Consider the following 15,391-nt stretch of genomic DNA (forward strand, 5'->3'; position numbering starts at 1 on the left):
CCCCAGAACTAGTTTCAGCAGAAAGCCATCACCACTGCTGGCCTGAAGGAGCAGGAGGAAGGAAGGCTGCTACTGGAGCCTAGTGACAGCTGGAAGAGGGGACATGTCTCAGGAGCTGGGGCATGGGCATTCTTGTTGACTTTTCTATACAGCCTTTGAATCAGCATGCCTAATTAAAATAAAAAGCAAACCCTGTATTTTTATGGTTTTTGTTTTCTTAACTCATTTAGGAAGCATTGTTATCTATATGAGTTTGAATCTTGCTGTATAAAAATATTGAATATCTTTCACTTGCTCATGCCTTAGTTTGCATCCTTCTATAGGTTTTTATGACATTTTATTGTGTCTTACATGATACTTGCAACATGAGGAGGAGTATTTTATCCTTGTTGTTATTGTTGTTCTTTTTATTATGGTTGCTTTTGTAGGTGATTCTTTCCTTTCATTATATCTTCTAACAGGGGGTTCCATAATTAATAGAAAACTCTTGCACTGACAGTTGCAGGTCAGCATGAGCCTTTCACCTTCAGGAAGTGGGATGATGGCCGTTACTGAGTGATCACCAGCAAATACTCTTCCTGCCCTTCTCTTCAGTTTTTCCCTAACAGATTTGACCCATCTCAACCAATGTAACAGGTTGGCACCCAAATCTCTTATGCATTTCCCCACATTTACATTTTAATTACAAAAAACATGCATTGTACAATGTATTTTGACAATGTTCAAAAAAACATACTGATACCAGACAAAAGCGGTGGATTCTTTGCCTGATGTGCTCAAAAGACCAATTGCTGAGACATCAGGATTCAAAGAGAGAAAGAGTTTATTGCTAAGCATGAAGCAGGAGAGTAGGTGGCCTATCAGCCCAAAAATTTGTCTCCACAAACTGCAGTAATTCTGTTTTAGGATAATGAGCACAATGGCTCCAGATAATGTAATTAGAGGGGATCTAATTATTGAGCATGAACAGATTGATTACATGCTTAGTCACAGAACATATGTAAGAAAAAGGCGGCCTTAATATGATGATGGACATGATTTTTAGTATTATAATGCGGTATAGTTCATTTATGGGTTAAAGCCTACGCTTCTGCACATGTCAGGTGGGCCCATTTTGGTTAGATCCAGTTTTGGTTATCAAGATAACTTTGGAATTGGGGTGGATTAGTTCTGGGCTGACCCAAGGTCGTTTATTCAGAAACATTAGTGTCTGTCTTGAGTGATCATAAGTTTCTAAAGTTAAAATACCAGATAAAACACGTACAAGTAAAGGTCAGTCACAAGGTTTTTTCAATTGTAGGGGCACAAGATAAAGGCTATGCAATCAATATCAGAGATCAAGACAGCTAGATTACAGTTCAAATATTTCAGTTATTTCCCTCTGACTACTCTAACATACCAGAAAGGAAAAAGGAATATCTATATAATGATTCAGTAACCATAATCATCACTTAATCCTAACTTCTTGGTTACAATACAAATTAAAAGTATTACAATATTGCATGAAATGAAAGTAAACATCCTTTCTGCTTCCTAGAAATAATCATTCACTTGTTTTTACTCTTTTGCAATCTTGTATGTGTTCAAACAACCTCAGATACATTGTAGAGCAAGAAGGTGTAGGAATAAAGAAATATAAGTCTTTTGGTATTTATTCAAGTAAAAACTTTGGCTATTTAGGCTCTTGTTTAATCCTTACTAACTGAGAAGAGTTTGAACAAAATGATGCTATGCCAATTCAAAAAATAATTTAAAGGTCTCTTATTAGTTATATAATATCAGCTCCTTGAGGGTAAAAAGTGTATATCTTAATTCCTCAAAAAATTTTTATCCATATGGTACATTTCTAAGTAAAGAAGTAGAATGATTTACTGTTGAAAACTTTGTGCCACCTAATCAACCTCAGAACGTTCTGAGCCTTCAGACTATGCTGGCAGAGAAGGAAATTGGATGGTGCTGCCATCTAGTGACAAATGTCAATATCTGCAGCTAGATTAATTAGGCCTCTATTTCATTTTTTAATTTCTGGCTTGGAGCAAAATAGACACTAAAGATGATAAGAAAGTTTAAAAGCAGTCAATTATGTGAGAATTAATGAACCTATATCTCATTGATTGATGTAATTCAAATTACAAACCTATGCCAGTCACTGGACACAGTTTACTAAGAAGTAGCCCATACCTTCAAGGAACCAACACCATAACACCACTAAAAAGTGTCATATTGAAAATAAGAGCAAAGTCAAAGGAAGTACAGAGAGGAAAAGTAAATGTCTTCACTCTCCCCATTGTTGATCAAGCTCAGTCCTATCGATGCTTGAACTAAACTTATTGAAGGTTGGTAGAGAAGACTGCAATCTTAAATTAGTCCTAAATTAGTGCTCTCATCTTAAGACTATTCCTCAGAAAAGTCTTTTCCTGATTTACTGTGCTGCAGTCTTTCCCATTAACTTTGAAAGTGTGTGCTAACTGAAACAACTTATTCCATAGTCTCTTTACTAAGACTGGAATTCTGTGCAGAAATTAGGACTGATTGGAAGAGATCTTGATGTGTGCCCCAATTCTGTCTCCTTGAGGACATAATGCTTTCCCTATTCACTCTAATTACCGTAAAATAACCTATTCCAAAAAAAGATGAGACCTAGAACACCAACATACAGCCACCCCTCTCCTACCCACTGCATTGTGAATATCACTAATATTAGAAACTGCCTAGGATCCTTTCCTCCCATGGATAAGGGTAGGACCTTTAATCAACATCAACTTTGTCATACTCCACTGGACATCATGCTTTGATTTTTGCATGCTCTTCAGGGAGCTGAACATCACAGATGGTTCAGTTCCCTTTGTCCTACCATTATTCCTGTTTCCCTCCCAGCCTCACAGGCCATTACAGCAAAAGTTAGCTTAGCCTGGGTAGTGAAAAAAGGTGTCAACTCTTAGATTCCTAAAAAAGGAGAAAGAAGGGGAGAAATATATTCTACTTAGGGAGAAGATCAGGTACAAAGATACCTGAAAGAAGTACCTAAAGGCATTCTTTTGTTTAAAGCAGAAAGAGAGTGGTAAAATGGAGATGACATTGGAAATGTGGCTTAGATGCAGCTTGCAAAGTCCTTGTTTACACATCAGTAACTTGTCAGTCATGGTGAACTACTGAAGATTTTAAATAGAATGGTTCATACTGAGCTCTATGTTTTACAAGGATAAATCAACAGTTCAATTAAATTTAGAAATCCAAATATACTGCCATATAACCATTTAGTAGTTAAAAATAATGATGTGTATTTATTTTTATGAAGTTATCTCTATGACATCTTTGAGTAACTGAGAAGCAAAGGGAAAACCAATTCAGAGTGTCATCTCCTTAATGTAAAATATACAAAACAAAATTTTGTATTTCTTATTATACATATACATGCAGTGACTACAAATTGATCTGGAAGAATATACATCAGATTCATAACATGCTTACCTCTGAAGAAGGGTGTGAAATTGGGTGACACCAAAGAGTTATTTTGATTTATCTAATTGTTTGAATTTTTACATAGTGATGATGTGAGTGTCTGTGTCTTTGTGTGTACTTCTTGAGCAATTGATAACCACTTATAGAGAAGAAAGAATAAAAATATTCAAAGAAAAGACCATGGGTAAAAAGATGGCTGTACTGTAGGACTATAGAGAAAATATTTTTAAGATTTGATATGTTTAGGACTACCTAAGCACGAAGCCCTGGGACTCAAATAACAAATTAACAAATAAGACTTTGAAGATAAAAGGTGACTGAATACATAGTGAAAACTAAGATTTGCTTTTTCAGAGATCTGTGTTTACATTTAGAAGTGGAATAAAATCTGAAACTATAGAAAATTCTGAGGCTTTGTTAAACTGGAGACACTTGGCTTATCTTCCATCTGGAGATACTTATTTACATTTATTTACTCTCCTTTTCTACCTAAAGATAATTTGTTTACATGAAGGAAATAAATTTCTCTCCCCCTCTCAGGAGAAGCAGGGGGTAACATGTATAGGTATATAAACTCCCAAATTCATATTTTCAGAGTTCCTTTCCTGTAGTACAAAAACTACCTTTGCAAATGCAGGCTGTCCATATGGGTTTCATCATATTGCTTCAAAGAGAGGAAGAACCAGGAAAGAGAAAAACTGGTAAAGTTATTACTGTAAGTAGTAATAACTGATCTTTACTGCAGAAATCTCATGCTTACTTTTGGAGGATACTATCAAATACAGATATAAAAAGCTTATCATGGCACTAATATTCAGTTTCACTGAGGGTAAAATGGAAGTACAAAGAGATTAAATGATGTTGTACAATCAGAAAAATGATAACCCAGGTATTCATGTAGAAACTTAATTTTAGTTGTGGGAGCCAAGATATAAGAAGGTGAAACAACAGGCCATTGTAATAGCATCTAGAGAAAAAATGATTAAGACTTGGGATAAGGTCAGGGCAACAAGAAGGAAGAGAATAGGATAAGAGACCTGAGCAGTCACTCAGTCACTCCTTTTTCCTCTCTACTGACAGGACCAGTAGGGTTTTTGTCCAGCTGAAGCTTGCAGTTTCTGTCTCTGGAGTCTAAATTGCCACACAAAAAAAACTGGCTAAAAGTAAGGTTTTCTTTATCTGGTGCCTTCTACTGCCAATAATATCTTATTAGGCTTGTCACTCCCAAGCTTCATTTCAGGTTCATTGCTTTCTTTAAAGGAGGAGCTGACTCCGTAGAATTAGGATCTGATGTCTGTTAGCCCCTTACTTCTTTTTGTGCCTCTTTCCCACAGAGAGTGACCAGCATGACCCGACTGTCACTGTCAGAGACTAGGCTTTCTCCTTTTAATGAGAACACTGCATAGGAAAGAAATGCTGTATAATAGGGATGTAATGTGCTTTGAACCAATAATCAAATAATTGAACAAAGGGCAGACAGCCTAAAACTTTGATACTTCTACCTTGATATAGGGCATGAGTTTTTCATTATCAGAAAGAAAGATATAAATCCCCTTCATTGTATAAAAAATGTGTTTGAATTTGGGATAGCAGGTCATAACTAGGTATCTGATGAAATGAATGAACAGGTACAGTTCTTCTGAAACTTATTTGTCTAGTTCATTATAATAATGGGATTTATGAACTTATTAATCTGGTTCACTTGTGAAAAGTAAGGGCTCTATAAGAATGCAAGTAAATTACAAATATTATTATATTCCAATATTAAGAGGAGATGGTAATGAGATTTGGTAAAAATTAGTCAATTTGATGGATCAATAAACTGTAACAGATTTAGAGTTGATGAAAAATAAAAGAGCAAGGCATATACTGTTTTTAGTAGATAAGGCATCTTATTTCAAATATTAAAAAGATTTATAATAATTATAATTTAGCACAGATTGCTTTATTTTAAGCTTGTTATACAAAGCCATTCCAATCTAGCAGTCAGAAAATGAAAAGAAGGATTATTAATGCTTTGATCATGAGACTGTGAGCCAACTAATCTATCTCAAAGCATTTTCTGTCTTCTTAAACTTTAATGTGCATGTGAATCACTGGAGATCTTATTAAAATGCAGATTCTATCTAATTCAGCAGATATGGAGTGGAGCCTAGTAGTACGCATTGCTAACAAGATCTTAGATGACATCAATACTGCTGGTCCTTGGATTATATTTTAAATACTAAGGATCTAAGGAGAATATTCTAAATCATGAGTTTAAATTTTTTCAATCCTGAATGAGTGTAACATATTTGGAACAAATATTTTAAAGGTATCATAAAATCTTTCCAAATGTAGTCAAAAAAGATAAATTTTATGGTAGGCAAAAACATAAACCTATTAAGAAGGTATAAAAATATAGTTTTTCAAATCTCTGTTCGGAATTTCAGTGTAGATCCTGCCATGTTTTCCTGATAGTACACATCAAATCTCTCATTTTGAGCCACAGTGAAGTGATTCTTCCAATCTCCTGAGATTCCTGTTAGAAAAATTACAAAGACATTGAAATTATTTACTTATTTCTTAGCTATGCCTTACCTGCCTACTTCATTCTGAGAGCCAGATCACAAGTCCACCTTCAATTATGCCTAAGAATGAATTCCACACTTTAAAAAAAATTTAATGAACATGACTAGATGTAGGAATAACATGGTATGGACAGGTAAATACAAATTAGTATTGAAATCATTTCCTCATTTATTCTTCTGTCAATAATTTGTATTATATTAAACAAGTCTTAGTTCTTCCATTTTCTGTCTAGTCTGAATGCTACATATTAGGACTCACCCTTTCTCATAAATGGGGAAATTTTATGATCCATGGCAGAGGAGTCTAATGTTGTATAATTTGCGTGTGGATTATTCTTCATCACCTTGAATGAAGTGTTGTGGAGAATTTTATCTATAACTTCTTTTGAAAGGTCCTTTTCTAGGAACTTCATCAGTTTTAACAATTCCCGCTTTGGATCCTATAGAAAAGGAGATAAATGCCTGACTAATCAGGGAGTCAGTAAACTAAGAGCTGCATTGTGCCTTTTAGTAAATCATTTTTACAAGAATGATTATTGGACAGCTCAGCAAATAGAATATGGAATCAGCCGTTTTTCATTCCTACTATTTCATTCCTTATCATCCACCGAAGAAATTTCAGAGTATAAATTCCATATATACCAAATTCCATTAACTCATGAAAAATAAGAAAAGATATTCTGGCTGTTCTAGGGAAGAAGCCTATTGGTTAAAGAATCTTATGAACATATGATGAAGGAAAGTAAAGCAACAAGTTTCCATTTCCACTGGAAGACTTTGTCCATTGGCCTGTGCCTGTAGAAATTTAAATTCCTTAAACATCTAGCTAAACTTTCAATGTGCATTGAAAGTTTACTTCTAAAATCCTTTTTCTCCCTTATTGTGTATTTAATTATTTCAAACTTTTCGTAGTCTCCTTACATTAAGGAGCTGCTACTTCTCCAGATAATGGCCTATTAGCTGCTAGCTTCAGATGCCACTGTTGCACAAAGTAGTGTGAATTGAATTCAGTTTCTAACATTATTATGAAAAGTCCTCTGCAGATCCCTGACTTTTTCTCTCTTATTTTAAGGACTGCCCTCACCTCTTGGATATCCTCATAGAACAGATACAACATGCTGTGATCATTCTTCTTTTCCCACCAACCTTTCACATGGTCATGCCAGGAACCAAAACACACTAAAAGGAAAAACAAAGCACTTATATAATGCTTTCTAGCTTGACTGAGTTTTGATAAGGATACTGAAATAATATTTTATAAACAACTCCATTTTTGATAAATACTCCATGATATATTCATTTTTTATAAGTTCACTTTCCCTAGCACTGTGATTTACCTTATAATTGATGAATGAATGAATAAATGAATATGTAGGAGAATTGTATAAATATTTTTGCTACTAGATGGAATATAAAACAAGGAAAAGGAATAAAAAAGAAGTTCTGAGAGTCATAGGAATAAAATATACAAATGCTTTTATGAAAAAATAGGCTTAAGATGGGCCTTGAAAGATGGATAGAAAGTAGGTAGGTCAAGAAAAGTGCAAAGGTAATAAAGGAAAAAACCCAAGTATAAACTACCAGAGGGATAAAAAAAAAAAGAGGACATTTTTGTACAACAAACAGTGAGCACAGTGTAATAGAACACAAAATAATAAATAGGAAATAAGGTTTAAGAAATAATTAAGGCTTATTGTGCATGGCCTTTTTTTGGCAAGAGTAAGGAGATTTTATTACTTTTGTAGATGTATGTCTGTGGGCAATTACTGGAAAAGACTGAGGTTGGAAGACTGAAGAAAAGATTCTAAGCATAGGGCATGTTATAAGATGGAAAAGAAAGACAATTGGGGATAGTTTAAGGAAAAAGGATATACGTATAGGTAAGTGGAGATGAAGAAATATGTGAAGTCACATCTGCATAAAGAAGAAGAAGGTTAACAAAAGAAGGGGTGAGAAGACTTCTTAGTTTTATTTTATACAGATAGCGCAGAAAATATCAATCTCATTGCTCAAACATATCTCGATACCACCCATATACTTTCCTTTTGTCTTTCTCAATTGCTGTTCAAGATCTCATTATCTTCAATTTCATATTCTTAATTATAAACAGCATAAGAGCACAAAAATTTAGAATAATTTGCCTTTGATTTAAAATATTGATGTTTTTTAATGCACAGCTAAAGACAAATGGTTCTTATTTTTTTTCCCAGACTTTGTTCTCCGTATCTACCAAATTACTGTGGACATTTCCAAAAGAAAAGTTTTGGTCCCTTGTATGTATCTTGTCTTTCCTATAGGAACTGGATTTCAGTCTCTAAATACCTAGAGAATGAGGGAAAGTTTGTCTCTACAGGAAAATATCCATAATAAATGCAATTGGAATGAAAGAATGAGATAATTTTTCTCAACTGATTCAAAGAGTTTTCAGAAGATAATAACACCATTAGGTCAAATAAATTGGTGTCACTCCCTGAACCCACTGATCAATATTCGTATTGCTAAATGAGAGAAAACCAGATAATATGCAACTTCTGACATGATGTGGCTTGATATATATGGAATTACCTATGAAGTATTCTTGGGGAAAAAAAATAACACAGGAGTCTAATTTAGCCCTTAGATCTAACTTCCAGTCTCAGTCTACAAGATAAATGGAAATAAGCTTATTAGATCACAAAGAAGCAATCCAACAAAATTCAGAATTCAGGGCATCTTCAGAACAATGACAGGGTTTCTTCAGCACATCAGTGACATGGTAAAATAGTAGTGGGCATCATCGGCACATGCTGTATCCAGGCCAAAGGTGTTAGATGGTCTCTGCCCTGTCACCAGCCACTCCATGGTCATGCTCAAGCCTGTGGATTGTGACTTGGCAACCAAAGCTCTCAATCAGCTCTGGCCCTGCTGGTGGTGACCTGGCAGACCCCATCCTTTGATACCATAGGCATCTACTAGCTCTGTTCCTTGCTGAACATAGAAGCATGTTCTGAATTGCCTGCTGTTCCTCCAAAAGGACGACACCTTGGATTGTTTAAAGACAATGATGGAAAGATGTTTCAAATCTTTCCTTATGGTCAAACCAGTTTTATTGTGTTTAATTAAGCATTATAGAACCTCAACCAGAACAAAAGTGGGAATTAATGGTCATGTACACAGATTATATGCCACAGCAGATCTAACAGCAGTTATCTGTACTTAGCCTCTTGGCATGGTTAGGGTAGCCAGCAGTCCCAGTAAAAGGGGAACACATTTATATAAGACTTATTCATGAATTTAAAAACAATTTATCTTCTGGGACCTGAGCCCATTCTTGGAAAACCTGATTGGGGTAAACAAGGAAACCATGCCTAGACAACAGAAAACTACAATCTATACTAAGAAAAACAAAGTTATGGCCCAGTCAAAGGAACAAACTTACATTTCAACTGAAACACAGGAATTTAAACAACTAATACTAAATCAATTCTAAAAGTTTAGGGAAATATGGCAAAAGAGATGAACTGTATAATGAAAACACTGGGTGTACATAAGGTAGAAATTGAAAATTTGAAAAATCAACTGGCAGAATCTCTGAAAATGAAAGGCACAACACAAGAGATGAAAGACACAATGGAAACATACGATAGCAGATCTCAAGAGGGAGAAGAAAACACTCGGGAACTGGAGAACAAGACAGCTGAAAGCCTACACACAAAAGAACAGATAGAGAAAAGAATGGAAAAATATGAGCAACATCTCCGGAAACTCAAGGACAAAATGTAAAGCAAGAATGTATGTGTCATTGCTGTCCCAGAAGGAGAAGAGAAGGGAAAAGGGTCAGAAACAATATTAGAGGAAATAATCAATGAAAATTTCCCATCTCTTATGAAAGACATAAAATTACGGATCCAAGAAGCACAGCATACCCCAAACAGAATAGATCTGAATAGGTCTACACCAAGACACTTAATCAGGTTATCAAACATCAAAGACAGAGAGAATCCCTAAAGTAAAAAGAGAAAAGTGATCTATCACATACAAAGGAAGCTTAATAAGACTATGTGAGGATTTATCAATAGAAACCATGGAGGCATGAAGGAAGTGGGGTAATGTATTTAAGATACTGAAAGAGAAAAACCAACAACCAAGAATCCTATATCTGGCAAAACTATCCTTCAAATATGAGGGAGAGCTTAAAATATTCTCTGACAAACAGTCAATGACAGACTTTGTGAACAAGATACCTGCTCTACAGAAAACACTAAAGGAAGCACTGCAAACAGAAAGGAAAAGACAGGAGTGAGAGGTTTGGAAAACAATAGTAGCACTGCAGTGTAAGTACACTGAACAAAGATGACTGTGAGTATGGGTGAAAGAGGAAGGTTGGGACCATGTGGGACACTAGAACACAAGACAAAAGATAAAGACTGGGATTATGCTTTCTTTGATATAAGAAATGCAATATACCAAAGCTAAATGCATATGGGGGTGGGGAATAGGGGAAGCGTATGGGACTCCTGGCATTGGTGATGTTGTCTGACTCTTTCTACTTTAGGTTAATGCTATCTTTCCTTTTGTTGCTTTCTAGTTGTCATTTTGGTTTTTTTTTGTTTGTTTCCCTCTCTCTTTCTCTTTTCTTTTTCTTTTGTTTCTCTGCCTTCTTTGACTCTTCCTCCTCCTTTGTGAAAGAAATGGAGATGTCCTTATACAGATACTGGTGATGGTACTGAATACATGAATACATGACTATACTGGGAACCAATAATTGTTTACTTAGGACAGAATGTATGGTGTTTGAACAAAACCATCTTAAAAGAAATGGGTTGATGAAGAAACACTGAGGGCACTATATTGAGTGAAATAAGACAGACACATAAAGGCAAATATTGCAGGGTCTCACAATATGAACTAATTATAATATGTAAACTCACAGATTTGAAATATAAGTTACTGGGATATAGAATGAGGCTAAAGAATGGGGAGTGGTGGCTTATTATGAGCAGAATGTTCAACTAGGGTAAACTCAAACATTTGGAATTGGACAGGGGTGATGGCAGCATGTTGTAAGAATAACTAACAGTGCTGAAAGGTGTGTGAATGTGGTGGAAAGGGTAATCTCAGAGTCATGTATGTCATCAGTAGGAAAGTTGGAGGTTAAAAGTTTGGAATGTATAAAACAGTGAATCTTGTGGTGGGCAATGTCCGTGATTAACTATACAAATATTAGAAATCTCTCTCATGAACTAGAACAAATGTATGACATTATAACTAGAAGTTAATAATAGAAAGGCATACAGGAAAAAAATATATACCTATTGCAAATTATGTGCTACAGTTAGTAGCATTTTAACATTCTTTCATCAACAGTAACAAATGTACTATACCAAAACTATGACTCAATAATGGAAGGGGGGCATGGTTAGGGGTATGGGAGGATTTGAGTTTCCTTTTTTTGTCTTTGTTTCTTTCCTGGAGTAATGAAAATATTCTAAAAATTTTGAAAAAAATTAATTTTGTTGTTGGATGCACAGCTATATGATGGTACCATGGGCAATTGATTGTACACTTTGGATCTTTGAATAGTATGGTATGTGAACAATATATATATAAATATCTAAAGCTTATTATTAAAAAAACACAATTTATGCCCAGGAAGGCAGTTTACTTGGATTTTAGAGAGGCCTGATGGCTACTAGATTCGGAATGGTTCTTAGATACATGTTTCATTTTTTACTTCTGGTGCCTTAATGCTCCTCCTCTCCTTGGCAGACCTCCATCACAGAATACTAATACCTTATTTTTGAAAATTCACAAACTTAAGTCCCATTGGTGTTTCTGGAGCAATAGTACATAGACATCCTATGCATTTCATATAACTTGTAGGCAAATTAAATTAGGAACTGTTCTGCCAGAATCTGAAAAGTGCCTTACCCTGACAAAGAAGAAAGTTTATATCATGGTTTATCTCTTAATTACATTTGGGAAATTTCCTCACAAATAGTGGCTTTAACAATACATAATTTTTAAAGCAATTTTTTCACCATAACTTCTCAAAAATCCTGTTGTTTTTTTTTTTCTCCTCTAACAACTGTCCGAAAGAGAAATAAAGTGTTACTTTAATTCTTGGTCAGAACATTTGATTGGATATTTACTAGGTCACAGAAATTACTGTTGTTTAGTATCTCTTCTTTCCTTCCTATGTTTCTTTCTTTTCTCCTATCTTTCTTGGTCAGATACCCAAAGTCCTACTAACCAAACTTTTTTATGAAAAAGTTGGAGTTTAGAACTTTTTTGCAAAAAAAAATAATTCTTAAGCTGATGCTGGATAGTTTATTTTAAAAGTTTTAAAGTGTAATTTGGAAGTAGAACTAATTTCAAAGTGTTGCTATTAACTTGATTATGCTGATACAATCTTTAATTATAATTATGATTTTGAAAATATTCCAACATTATTTATCATTATTAAAATAAGCAGTCTTGGTTATATAGCAGAGTGATGAGAAATGAATTTTTAAGTTCTGTAAAACACAATTAAATTTTTAGGTTCTGTTAAAGCACTTCAACTTAATGTTGAAGTAAAGTATTCTTATCAGTTCTTATAATTCTACTCCCCTAGATGCAAGAAAAATGCATTTTAATTTTTTAAAAAATAAATGTTATGCTGAAGAAGTAACCATGCATAAAGGTGAGCATAGTGATCAATGGAATCAAAAGAAGAGCTCAGAAATACAGTCTTAGATCTATGGTCAATTGCTTTTTGACAAGGCTGCCAGTCCACCCAGCTGGGACAATAGTCTCTTCAACAAACACTGGTGGAAGAACTGTATTTCCATATCCATAAGAGAGAAAGAGGACTCCTATCTCACACCCTATACAAAAATTAACTCAAAATGGATTAAAGACCTAACTATAAAAGCCAGTACCATGAAGCTCCCAGAAGAAAATGTAAGAAAGCATCTTCAAGATCTAGTGATAGGCAGTAGTTTCTTAGACCTTACATCTAAAACTCAAGCAATGAAAGAAAAAAATAAATAAATGGGACCTCCTTAAAATCGAATACCTCTATGCTTCAAAGATCTTTGGCAAAAAGGCAGCCTATGCAAGGGGAGACAACATGTGGAAACCACACTCAGATAAGGGTTTACTATCCAGAATATATAAAGAAATCCTGTGACTCAACAACAAAAAGACAAATAACCCAATTTAAAAATGGGCAAAAGACACAAACACTTTTCTGAAGAGGAAATATAAATGGATCAAAAACATATGAAAAGATGCTCAACTTCACTGGCTATCAGGGAAATGCAAATCAAAACCACAATGAGATATCTTTTCATGCCTACTAGAATGGTCATTACCCAAAAAAAAAAAAAAAAAAAAAAAAAAAAAGGCAGAAAGTTACAAGTGCTGGGAGGATATATAGAGAGAGACTCACTTATTCACTGTTGATGGGAATGTAGAATGGTGAAAAACCCTGGAAGGCAGTGTGGCTATTTCTCAGGAAACAAGATATAGAACTGCCATATGTTAGAGCAATCCCATTACTAGGTATATGCTCAGAGGAACTGAAAGCCAGGACATGAGCAGACATTTGTAAACTGATGTTTATAGTGGCATTTTCAGGATTGCCAAGAGGTTGAAACAGCCCAAATGTCCATCAATGGACGAGAAGATAAACATACTGTGGTATATACGTACAATGGAATATTACACAGCTTTAAGACAGAGTAAAGTCATAGAGCATATAACAGCATGGATGAATCTTGAGGAAATTATGTTGAGTGAAAGTAGTCAGAAATAAAAGTACAAATATGGATGGTCTTATTCATATGAACTAAAATTAATGAGCAAACTTTGAGAGTTAACACTGAGAACACAGGTTATCAGGAGATAGAAAGAGGGTAGAGATCGGGCATTTGATGCTGAAGGAGTATGAAATGTTCAATAGGATTGATTGCATAGATCCAGAAATGGATAGCACAATACTGTGTGATGGTAGCACAATACTGTAAGTACACTAAACAACAATGACTTTGAGTATGGTTGAAAGAGGAAGGTTAGGGTCATGTATGACCCCAGAAGGAAAGGTAGAAGATAAAGAGTGTGACTGTATAACTTTGTGAAACCCAGAGTTGCCAATGATAGTGATTAAACATAGAAATATAAGAATGTTTTTACATGAGGGAGAACAAATGAATGTCAACTTCGCGAAGTGTTGAAAATGGGATGGTATTGGGGAAAAATACAATCAATGCAAACTAGAGTCTATAGTTAACAGTAACATTGTAATATGCTTCCATTAATTGCAAAAAAGGCAATATACCAAAGTCAAATTTCTATACGAGGGGGATATGAGGAAGAGATGATGGAGGTGGTGATGTTGTCTGACCTTTTCATTGTATTTTATTTTCTTTTTATTTTGTCTTTTATTTTTTCTTTTTCTATTTTTTCTTTTTCTTTTTTTCTCTTTTCTTTTTTATTCTCCTCTTCCTCTTTCTTTGTGGAAGAAACGGAAATGTCCTCAGATAGATTGTGATGGTGAATGCATAACTATGTGATTATACTGGGAACCACTGATTGTTTACTTAGGTGGGAATGTATAGTGTGTGAATAAAACTGCTGATAAAATAAAGAGAGGGATACAAGTGCTGGAGAAAATGTCAAGAGAGGGATGTACCTAAACACTGTTGGTGGGGAAGTAGAATAGTGCAGCCCATCTGGTGGACAGTGTGGTGGTTCCACAGTAAGCTAAGTATGGCATTGCCATATGGTCCTGAAATACTTTTATTGGGTGTATACTTGGAAGAACTGAAAACAGGGCCATGAATAGACATTTGCACACTGGTGTTAACAGTGGCAGTAGTCACAATTTGCAATGGGTGGAGGTGAGCAGATGGCAAACTGTGGTGTATACATACAATAGACTATTGAGTGGCTACAGGAAGGAATGAAGTTGTGAGGTATGCTGAGTGAAAATAAACCAGAAATGAAAAGACAAACATTATAACACCTCACTAATATGGGCTAACTAAAATGTGCAAACTGAGAATTGAATCTGAGAGCATAGGGTTATCAGGGGAAGGCTTATGCTACGGGTTCATAGATTGTAAGCACTTGCAGCAGTTGCATCTATTCCTAAATTGTAATGGTTATTTCTAAATTCTGAGATGCTGAGCACTTTTGTATATAACCTGGTCAGTCCCTGGAACTTCGGGTATTTTTGTGTCACCTGAGACTCAGAGCCAGAGTTTGGCAGCTATGAATGTCAGCATTAGTCCATAAAGCAAATATTAAAGAAGGTAAAAAAGAAATCAGATTTCAACTAGACAAATGAACAAAATGAACTTCATTAGGACTAACATAAATAAGGCTAAAGGGTA

General features: G+C 34.9%; 1 pseudogene; it reads right to left on the bottom strand.

The window, feature by feature from the left end:
- Positions 1 to 5,870: 5,870 nt before the first annotated feature.
- The window catches only part of LOC119529490, a 36,266-nt pseudogene continuing 26,745 nt past the window's right edge, over positions 5,871 to 15,391 (bottom strand).

The sequence above is a fragment of the Choloepus didactylus genome, chromosome 3, assembly GCF_015220235.1.
Source record: "Choloepus didactylus isolate mChoDid1 chromosome 3, mChoDid1.pri, whole genome shotgun sequence".
NCBI lineage: Eukaryota > Metazoa > Chordata > Mammalia > Pilosa > Megalonychidae > Choloepus > Choloepus didactylus.